This window comes from Dendropsophus ebraccatus, chromosome 1, assembly GCF_027789765.1.
Source record: "Dendropsophus ebraccatus isolate aDenEbr1 chromosome 1, aDenEbr1.pat, whole genome shotgun sequence".
Taxonomy (NCBI): domain Eukaryota; kingdom Metazoa; phylum Chordata; class Amphibia; order Anura; family Hylidae; genus Dendropsophus; species Dendropsophus ebraccatus.
The window spans coordinates 163,490,058-163,502,105 of NC_091454.1; the positions used below are offsets into that span (position 1 = coordinate 163,490,058).

The 12,048-nt window shown below is 46.0% G+C and overlaps 1 protein-coding gene across 1 annotated transcript in view; it reads left to right on the plus strand.

Moving 5' to 3' along the window:
- Window positions 1-10,816: 10,816 nt before the first annotated feature.
- Window positions 10,817-12,048, plus strand: part of SQOR (sulfide quinone oxidoreductase) — a 35,767-nt gene continuing 34,535 nt past the window's right edge. Inside the window, exon 1 of the mRNA XM_069983324.1 lies at window positions 10,817-10,911. The gene's annotated coding sequence lies outside the window, so the exon portion shown is untranslated. The remainder of the gene's footprint in view (window positions 10,912-12,048) is intronic.

The window sequence follows — 12,048 nt, forward strand, 5'->3', positions numbered from 1 at the left end:
ACTGTACTGTAGGGAGGAGATACAAGACACACAGCAGTACAGGACATGTAGTATCACACTATACTGTAGAGAGGAGATACTAGACACACACAGCAGTACAGCACATGTATCTCCTCCCTACAGTACAGTGTGATACTACATGTGCTGTACTGCTGTGTGTGTCTAGTATCTCCTCCCTACAGTATAGTGTGATACTACATGCCTGTACTGCTGTGTGTGTCTAGTATCTCCTCTCTACAGTACAGTGTGATACTACATGTCCTATACTGCTGTGTGTGTCTAGTATCTCCTCCCTACAGTACAGTGTGATACTACATGCCTGTACTGCTGTGTGTGTCTAGTATCTCCTCCCTACAGTACAGTGTGATACTACATGTCCTGTACTGCTGTGTGTGTCTAGTATCTCCTCCCTACAGTACAGTGTGATACTACATGTCCTGTACTCCTGTGTGTCTAGTATCTCCTCTATACAGTACAGTGTGATACTACATGTGCTGTACTGCTGTGTGTGTCTAGTATCTCCTCCCTACAGTATAGTGTGATACTACATGCCTGTACTGCTGTTTGTGTCTAGTATCTCCTCCCTACAGTACAGTGTGATACTACATGTCCTCTACTGCTGTGTGTGTCTGGTATCTCCTCCCTACAGTACGGTGTGATACTACATGTCCTGTACTGCTGTGTGTGCCTAGTATCTCCTCTATTCAGTACAGTGTGATACTACATGTCCTGTACTGCTGTGTGTGCCTAGTATCTCCTCTATACAGTACAGTATGATACTACATGTAATGTACTGCTGTGTGTGTCTTGTGTGATACTACAAGACACACACAGCAGTACATTACATGTAGTATCACTATGTACTGTATAGAGGAGATACTAGGCACACACAGCAGTACAGGACATGTAGTATCACACTGTACTGTAGAGAGGAAATACCAGACACACACAGCAGTACAGGACATGTAGTATCACACTGTACTGTATAGAGGAGATACTAGACACACAGGAGTACAGGACATGTAGTATCACACTATACTGTAGGGAGGAGATACTAGACACACACAGCAGTACAGGACATGTAGTATCACACTATACTGTAGGGAGGAGATACTAGACACACACAGCAGTACAGGACATGTAGTATCACACTGTACTGTATAGAGGAGATACTAGACACACAGGAGTACAGGACATGTAGTATCACACTGTACTGTAGGTAGTAGATACTAGACACACACAGCAGTACAGGACATGTAGTATCACACTATACTGTAGAGAGGAGATACCTGACAGCACACCAGTGCATGCACATCGTAGCATTGTAACAGAATAGAAAAATTTACTGTGCTATTATTCACTCGACTCTTTGCATTAAACTGGCAGAAACTGGTGCAAGAGAAGTAATAAAGACACCATGTTCTCTTTCATTGAGTTAAAGGGGTTGTCTGGCGGTCAGTCTTTTTTTTTTTTTTTTTTTTTTTTTTTTTAACATATATTGCTGCTGGTGTATATAAAACAATAATCCTCCTATGCTTCCCTCTCTGCACTGCCCTGGTGTCATCCTCTGGTTTCACAGGTGTCCCCTGCTGACTGCAAATCTTCCACTTCCAAGATAATCTTGTGACCCCCAAGACGAGACTCTGCAGTCAATGTGGGACACTGGTGACACAGAGGGAGCGTGGAGCATTAAGCCTAACATCTTTATTGTTTTAAATGCTATTTTTATTTTAAAGCTGGAGTAAGAGTTAGTACAAAACTAGCTCCCACTCGGACTTCACAGCCCTGATTAGCCTAACACAGCCTTAGCTTCCCATGCTCCAGAGCTGCATGTTGCTCCTCTTCTAATAACAATACATTTGAACAACCAGCAGAGGGGCCTGGCATGTACAGTATTTTATATGTCCAATCCAAGAATAAAAAAATCTGCATCCAGTCAATCAGGAGCATACATCTGTCTAATGACAGCCACCTGTTTGTGAACTATTGAGACAATGAATAGAAATGTCTGTTTAGGGGCTATATACAGCAATATAATGGGTCACAGACTGTAGTGCACCCTTGCTGTACAGCAGGAGCCCTCAACTGACGGACCGCGGCCAGCTGTCCGGACCCCTGCTGCAGCTCTGCTCCCTGCACAGTAATTATGAGCGCTTGTAACGAGCGTTCATATTTACCGTGCGGCGGCAGCACTGACAGAGAGAGCCATTAGCTCCCTCCCTATCAGTCTCTCTTGTGGCTGCAGCAGTCACAAGAGGCTGCACTCCCCTTCTGGTGTCGACGCTCGAGCGACGTTACTGCGCTGGCACCAGGACAGGGGAAAACAGCCTCTTGTGACCGCTGCAGTGTAGCCACAAGAGGGAAGAGAAGAGGAAACGCCAGACCAGGGTGAGTAAAAGTGTGTGTGTTTTTTTAATGTCACATGCTGTATCCAAGGGGAAGAGCAAACAGGGGGGCTATGTGGGAGGAGGAGAGTGCACAGGGGGGCTATGTGGGAGAGCATACGGGGGGGCTATATACTACAGGGGGAGAGCGCACGGGGGGGCTATATACTACCGGGGGAGAGCGCACGGGGGGGGCTATATACTACCGGGGGAGAGCGCACGGGGGGGGGGGGGGCTATATACTACCGGGGGAGAGCGCACGGGGGTGCTATATACTACTGGGGAGAGCGTACGGGGGAGCTATATACTACAGGGGGAGAGTGCATGGGGGGGCAATATACTACAGGGGGAGAGCGCATGCGGGGCTATATACTACTGGGGAGAGCGCACTGGGGTGCTATATACTACTGGGGAGAGCGCACAGGGGGGCTATATACTACTGGGGGAGAGCGCACAGGGGGGGGTATATACTACTGGGGGAGAGCGCACAGGGGGGCTATATACTATTGGGGCAGTCACCCCCATTGTGCCTAATTTATAAGGGCTGGTGAAAGAGAACAAAATGCCAGTTTTCCCACTAATAAGCAAGTGTATGTAAATAGTTCAACAATGTTAGTGAAAAGTAACAAAACGCGTTTCCTACTGATGCTCAGCTCGGACCTTCACCTGACAATAGACCCCGGTAAGTGGACCTTCAGTAAAAGTTGTTGAGTACCCCTGCTGTAGAGGAATCTACTTTTATTTTCTTAGTTTTTTTTTCTTTGATTTTATTTACAGTACATTATTATGGGGTTGCCACCTTGCCTCCAAGGCATTTTGAGTACCATGATTTACAGCAAGCCTTGGTCATAGATACAATGAACCTCTCCAGGCCCTATGCTTTGTATGATACGTGTGTCTGAGCATGCTCTGTGGCCTTAATCCACAGGGAGGGGGAATCTGAGGGTCCCCTTTTTCCAGGCCAAATTCACTAAGCCATGTGGTGTACCAAATCTGCACTTGCTTCCATCAGGTGTAGATTTGGATAATGATTTACGGGCAGGTGTAAAGCATGATAAATGAGGTGCTGAGGAGGCCATGCCTCCTCGCCGCCTTGTCACCCCACCGCCCGCCCATCAGGGAGTGGGGGCGAATCTGCATCTTCTACCTGGTGTACGCCCGGCCATAACCTTCATAAATGGCCCCCAAAGTATATAGGATTGGTTCAGCCTCTGTATCTCTTGATGTCTGTTGCCGCCTGCGCTGTGGCAGCATGGGAGCAGAGCTTTGATACTCTGGCCCTCACTTCCCAGTCACTGTCACAATTGCAATAATTATTGACACTCATTCATTGACAAAACCGGCAGTGGAGCTAAAGGTAGTGACACCTAGTGGCCAAACTTCATAGGAAGATCTATAGTGACTAATAACACCTACACACACTGTAACACCACTTGCACAAGGCCACATTGGCTGATACACATAGAGCTCTCCTATGCTGGACAAGGATCAGTGGGATCTCACTAATAGAGGTTGGTTCACACTGAGCTGAAATGATGGCAGCCATGAAGGAGAGCGCTATGCATCAGACCCAATCAGTGTCGGACTGGGTACCTTGGGCCCACCAGGGAAACTGATTCTAGGGGCCCACCCTACATACAAAGACACAACCAGCGCCAAACCTTTAACATTAGTACAGCGACTTTGCATAAACCCGTGTATGTTACCAACGATGCATGCACATTGCCAGTCACATATGCAATCGTTTAGTGGCACCATATGCAAACAGCATAGAATGTTTAGAATGTTTTTTTTTTTTAAAGGAAATTTCTCGTCTACAGAAATTCAGTTCACTGCTGTGTGCTGCATGTTAGCAGGTGAGAACACCCCTTTAAAGAGGATGTACCACCAGGAACATCCTCTTGAATTTAACACACCGATAGAACGGCGCCGTCATGAGGAACCGCGGCCCGGTTCCTGTGTATGGCGCCATTCTATCCAGCGGTACCAGGCCGTGCTGAAGCACTGGAGGTCAACCGGCCCGCCCCCAGTGGGTGGGAATTCCCTGCCCTCTATGAAGAGGCTCCAAATCAAATCATCCGCTGCAGATCCAGTGTGTGTTAAGGCACCCTTAGAACATTTTTTTCATGTGAACAGGAGGACCTAATGCACAAAAAGCATGACATCATATATACACCCACCCCACACACACACACACACATATATATATATATACGCACACACATCACACAGTGCATGCCATTATATACATTAGTGATGTCACGAAACCAGATTTTTGAGTTTAATACCAATACCAACTTTTTTATTTTGATACTTGATACCATTTCGGTACTTAGCATATAACCCCCATAATAATTCAATATAATGCTGCCCCCCCTCCCCCCCCCCCCCCCCCCCCCCCCGACTGCAGATATAATGCTCCCCAATTTTAAGACTGTTCAAAATTGCTGTATTCTGATTGCCATAACTTTTTTAATCTTTCAACCTGTAGGGCTGTCTGAGAGTTATTTTTGTGCACCATGGTCTGCAGCTTTTCGGTACCGTGTTTGCATGTACAGTGGTGCCTTGGATTACGAGCATAATTCGTTCCAGGACCGCGCTTGTATTCCAAATCCACTCTTTTATACCAAAGCAAATTTTCCCATAAGAAATCATAGAAATGCAGACAATTGGTTCCACACCCCCAAAATAATGATTTATTATTCTGAATAACATGTAAAACAGATGAAACAAACATTCAGAAACAGCAGGATATGTGATATTATAAGTTACTGTACAGTAATGGAGAGGATGGGAAACTCAAGGGCGGACAGAGACTGCAGGGAGCATGATGGAATGAGCAGGGAGATGTAGGCATATACATGCAGCGCTCTCTGTCCGGGGAGAGAGGGGTTACAGCTATGAAGAGATTACCTCCACAGTCCTGTCCCCTGATGTAAGCCCCAGCCTGAGGTGGATCTGCTATGATTGGAAGGTGAGGGAGACTTCCTGGGTCAGAGTACAGTGCTGTAGACCCCGCTATGCAGACCATGTCCCTCCCCCACTCCCCCTCCCACCCAGTACAGGGAGCTCTTACACCAAGTCACAATTTTGAAAAACTGTGAGCTCTTAAACCAAAACGCTCCTAAACCAAGTTACTCTTAAACCAAGGTACCACTGCATTACTTGTTTTTTTTTTTTGTTTTTTTTGCAAACACTGTATACCATGCGAGTTTAGGAAGGTGATAATTTAATAGTGCAATTACACATGCGATGATGCCAATTTTTCCCCTTTTTTTGTTTTTATTAAAGTAGTTAGAGTAAGTAGTAGTATGGCTCACACACACAGTATAGTATGTTGGGGGTAGCAGTAGTATGGTGGACACACAGTATAGTATGTTGGGGGTAGCAGTAGTATGGTGGACACACAGTATAGTATGTTGGGGGTAGCAGTAGTATGGCTGACACACAGTATAGTATGTTGGGGGTAGCAGTAGTATGGCTCACACACACAGTATAGTATGTTGGGGTAGCAGTAGTATGGTGGACACACAGTATAGTATGTTGGGGGTAGCAGTAGTATGGCTGACACACACAGTATAGTATGTTGGGGGTAGCAGTAGTATGGCTGACACACACAGTATAGTATGTTGGGGGTATCAGTAGTATAGCTGACACACAGTATAGTATGTTGGGGGTAGCAGAAGTATGGCGGTCACACAGTATAGTATGTTGGGGGTATCAGTAGTATAGCTGACACACAGTATAGTATGTTGGGGGTAGCAGTAGTATGGCTGACACACAGTATAGTATGTTGGGGGTAGCAGTAGTATGGCAGACACACAGTATAGTATGTTGGGGGTTGCAGTAGTATGGTGGACACACAGTATAGTATGTTGGGGGTAGCAGTAGTATAGCTGACACACAGTATAGTATGTTGGGGGTAGCAGTAGTATGGCGGACACACAGTATAGTATGTTGGGGGTAGCAGTAGTATGGCTGACACACACAGTATAGTATGTTGGGGGTAGCAGTAGTATAGCTGACACACAGTATAGTATGTTGGGGGTAGCAGTAGTATGGTGGACACACAGTATAGTATGTTGGGGGTAGCAGTAGTATGGCTGACACACAGTATAGTATGTTGGGGGTAGCAGTAGTATGGTGGACACACAGTATAGTATGTTGGGGGTAGCAGTAGTATGGCTCACACACACAGTATAGTATGTTGGGGGTAGCAGTAGTATGGCTGACACACAGTATAGTATGTTGGGGGTAGCAGTAGTATGGCTGACACACACAGTATAGTATGTTGGGGGTATCAGTAGTATGGCTGACACACAGTATAGTATGTTGGGGGTAGCAGTAGTATGGCTGACACACAGTATAGTATGTTGGGGGTAGCAGTAGTATGGCAGACACACAGTATAGTATGTTGGGGGTTGCAGTAGTATGGTGGACACACAGTATAGTATGTTGGGGGTAGCAGTAGTATAGCTGACACACAGTATAGTATGTTGGGGGTATCAGTAGTATGGCGGTCACACAGTATAGTATGTTGGGGGTATCAGTAGTATAGCTGACACACAGTATAGTATGTTGGGGGTAGCAGTAGTATGGCAGACACACAGTATAGTATGTTGGGGGTTGCAGTAGTATGGTGGACACACAGTATAGTATGTTGGGGGTAGCAGTAGTATAGCTGACACACAGTATAGTATGTTGGGGGTAGCAGTAGTATGGCTCACACACACAGTATAGTATGTTGGGGTAGCAGTAGTATGGTGGACACACAGTATAGTATGTTGGGGGTATCAGTAGTATAGCTGACACACAGTATAGTATGTTGGGGGTAGCAGTAGTATGGCAGACACACAGTATAGTATGTTGGGGGTTGCAGTAGTATGGCGGACACACAGTATAGTATGTTGGGGGTAGCAGTAGTATAGCTGACACACAGTATAGTATGTTGGGGGTAGCAGTAGTATGGCTCACACACACAGTATAGTATGTTGGGGTAGCAGTAGTATGGTGGACACACAGTATAGTATGTTGGGGGTAGCAGTAGTATGGCTGACACACACAGTATAGTATGTTGGGGGTAGCAGTAGTATGGCTGACACACACAGTATAGTATGTTGGGGGTATCAGTAGTATGGCTGACACACAGTATAGTATGTTGGGGGTAGCAGTAGTATGGCTGACACACAGTATAGTATGTTGGGGGTAGCAGTAGTATGGCAGACACACAGTATAGTATGTTGGGGGTAGCAGTAGTATGGCAGACACACAGTATAGTATGTTGGGGGTTGCAGTAGTATGGTGGACACACAGTATAGTATGTTGGGGGTAGCAGTAGTATAGCTGACACACAGTATAGTATGTTGGGGGTATCAGTAGTATGGCGGTCACACAGTATAGTATGTTGGGGGTATCAGTAGTATAGCTGACACACAGTATAGTATGTTGGGGGTAGCAGTAGTATGGCAGACACACAGTATAGTATGTTGGGGGTTGCAGTAGTATGGTGGACACACAGTATAGTATGTTGGGGGTAGCAGTAGTATAGCTGACACACAGTATAGTATGTTGGGGGTAGCAGTAGTATGGCGGACACACAGTATAGTATGTTGGGGGTAGCAGTAGTATGGCTGACACACACAGTATAGTATGTTGGGGGTAGCAGTAGTATGGCTGACACACACAGTATAGTATGTTGGGGGTAGCAGTAGTATGGCTGACACACACAGTATAGTATGTTGGGGGTAGCTGTAGTATGGCTGACACACACAGTATAGTATGTTGGGGGTAGCAGTAGTATGGCTGACACACAGTATAGTATGTTGCGGGTAGCAGTAGTATGGCTGACACACACAGTATAGTATGTTGGGGGTAGCAGTAGTATGGCTGACACACAGTATAGTATGTTGGGGGTAGCAGTAGTATGGCTGACACACAGTATAGTATGTTGGGGGTAGCAGTAGTATGGTGGACACACAGTATAGTATGTTGGGGGTAGCAGTAGTATGGCTGACACACAGTATAGTATGTTGGGGGTAGCAGTAGTATGGCTGACACACACAGTATAGTATGTTGGGGGTATCAGTAGTATAGCTGACACACAGTATAGTATGTTGGGGGTAGCAGTAGTATGGCGGTCACACAGTATAGTATGTTGGGGGTATCAGTAGTATAGCTGACACACAGTATAGTATGTTGGGGGTAGCAGTAGTATGGCTGACACACAGTATAGTATGTTGGGGGTAGCAGTAGTATGGCAGACACACAGTATAGTATGTTGTGGGTTGCAGTAGTATGGCGGACACACAGTATAGTATGTTGGGGGTAGCAGTAGTATGGCTGACACACACAGTATAGTATGTTGGGGGTAGCAGTAGTATGGCTGACACACACAGTATAGTATGTTGGGGGTAGCAGTAGTATGGCTGACACACACAGTATAGTATGTTGGGGGTAGCAGTAGTATGGCTGACACACACAGTATAGTATGTTGGGGGTAGCAGTAGTATGGCGGACACACAGTATAGTATGTTGGGGGTAGCAGTAGTATGGCGGACACACAGTATAGTATGTTGGGGGTAGCAGTAGTATGGCGGACACACAGTATAGTATGTTGGGGGTAGCAGTAGTATGGCTGACACACACAGTATAGTATGTTGGGGGTAGCAGTAGTATGGCTGACACACACAGTATAGTATGTTGGGGGTAGCTGTAGTATAGCTGACACACACACAGTATAGTATTATGGGGGTAGTACTTGTAGTTGTATGGCTGACACATAGCACTAGCATTGTATATTGAGGATAGTAGTTGTATTGCTGACACATAGCTATACAACTACTATCCCCAATATGCTATACTAGTGCAATGTCAGCCATACAACTACTATGCACAATATGCTATACTAGTCCTATGTCAGCCATACAACTACTATCCCCAATATACTATACTAGTGCTGACACAGCTATACAACTACATGCTGACACATAGCACTAGTATAGTATATTGAGGGTAGTAGTTGTATTGCTGACACATAGCACTAGTATAGTATATTGAGGGTAGTAGTTGTATTGCTGACACATAGGACTAGTATAGTATATTGAGGGTAGTAGTTGTATTGCTGACACATAGGACTAGTATAGTATATTGAGGGTAGTAGTTGTATTGCTGACACATAGGACTAGTATAGTATATTGAGGGTAGTAGTTGTATTGCTGACACATAGCACTAGTATAGTATATTGAGGGTAGTAGTTGTATTGCTGACACATAGGACTAGTATAGTATATTGAGGGTAGTAGTTGTATTGCTGACACATAGGACTAGTATAGTATATTGAGGGTAGTAGTTGTATTGCTGACACATAGGACTAGTATAGTATATTGAGGGTAGTAGTTGTATTGCTGACACATAGGACTAATATAGTATATTGGGAAAAGTATTAGCTGTAGTGGAGAGAACCTTCACCTCCCAGTTCAGCCCTTACACATTTACACACCATCCTACATAATGTTGACATAACACACATATTTGCACACACATAAGCACACTCACCCTTCATGAAGAGCAGGACAGGTGTGCAGGAGATGTATGTGGAGGGATCAGAGAGCTGCATGGTGTGTGCAGACAATCCCTACTGCCCTCCCCTTCTGTCCCGACTGGAGAGCTGGATACTGGAGGCCTGTCTGCTCTGGGGGAGCTCCACATGCAGAGACATCACCCAGCAGGAGGCCTTCTGTTACAGGCCGCCTGTCATAGCTGCTGCAGGGGGCCCTCTCCCCTCCGGCTGTGTCCCCACTGAGCAGCCAGAGAGGAGGAGGTGGGGGAGGGGCCGGGAGAGGAGAGAGACACCGCGCTCCACATTACACTGCTGCCTGTCACCTGGTCACTGCCCGGCCCATACACCTCATACATATACATATACAGAGGCAGTGACCAGGTGACAGGACTCTGCAGCTGCAGGGAGAAATGTACGGCATATGGGGCCTTGAGCAAATAAACGGGAAGCCTCCTGTTAAGGGGCCCACCAATAGGGAGGAAGGGGGAGGGGCCCACCGGGGGTTTCCCCGGCTCCCCGGTGGCCCAGTCCGAGGCTGGACCCAATACCTTTTCTACTATGTGCCCATAATAGATATGGCACACACAGACCTGGTATATTAATAATAATAATAATAATATTGTTATTATTATTTGTATGTGTATAGCGCCAACAGTTATGGAATCTGTCAGTGCCAAGTTGTCACCTATTCCCCAAATTGAGCTATGAAATAACTGGCCAGCTTAGCCCAGCAGTAGTCACTGGGCGCAGCGGGTCAGAGCTCTCCCACCCTGTGCCCACTGTACACCCGACGTGCTCACTCTCTCCCCCCACCCTCTGCATCAGCACAGTAACGACTGCAGCCTAGCCCCGCCCACCTCAGCAGCCAATCAGCCGGAGACCAGGAAGGCTCTGGTAGTGGGCAGCGCTCCAGCCTGGATCATAGCTTGTGCCTGCGCCCTGTCGCTGTGTGTGTACAGACCCGCCCAAGGTAAGTCACCCGCTGCGTTATACGGAGCTCTGCCTATAGCTGCTGCTGCCCGCATATTACATCCATACTGTGCACTGTACAGGAATAGGTGACAGATGGGGTTATTCTGGGCAGGACACTTGTTACTCATCACATGCAGCAACTACTGAAGTAGAACCAGAAGTACCAGCATGCCATAACTCGCCAGCATTTGTAGTTCCTAATACCTGGTAAATCTGGTCTGCCTGCTGGGACTGGAGTTTCTTCTCATACAAGGAGAAGTAGTCTGATGCCTGGAGCCTCTTCATGATCCCACCTTGTTATTGTAGTGCAGCTCACAGTACCACAATATCACTGCACAAGATTCATACATATATACTGGAACCTGCAGGGATCAGCTCTGTTATTCTCCAGCTAGATGGAGAGATTGGTGGGAGTTTTGACATGTCTCTGTAGTGGATTCTGTACTTACAATCCTGTCCGTAATTGTGGATCTGTTGTGTATCTGCAACCATCCGCATTTGCATAGACCCATTGATTGAATTACGGATCCTTAGCAAATACAGATGTGTAAAACGGATCTGTAGACATCAATGGCTATTACAGATCTGTGATGGCGGACAACATTATACTGATATGTGTAAGGGGCCTTAGGCAACATTCATACATCAGTAGATTTTCAAGAATGAAATTTGTGAAATGCAAATTTTTATTCACAATCCGAAAAAAAATCACCTGTAGTGTACTCTTACAGATCTGCAAATTAAAGGGTAGTTGTAATAAAAAAAAAAAAAAAGGGGGGTAGGCAAAAAAGAGCTTGGTCGCGTCACAAAAATGCGGATCTGCAATTACGGATGGTTTTGCGGATTGCAATAAGTTTCCCATAAACTACTATTGGAGTGTCCATATTGCAAATGCAGACCGCATTACAACCTGTCCTAATTTTTGCGACGCAAGGTTGTAATGTAGTCCGCGATTGCAGTGCAGACACTCCAATAGAAATCTATGGGAAAGTGCAAATTTGCGGAGAGCACATTGCAATCCACTAAACCATCCGTAATTGCAGATCCACATTTTTTGTGACATCACCAAGCTCATTTTGCCTTCCCATTTTTTCCCCAACTACACCTTTAATTTCCAGGATCCACAAAATACAGA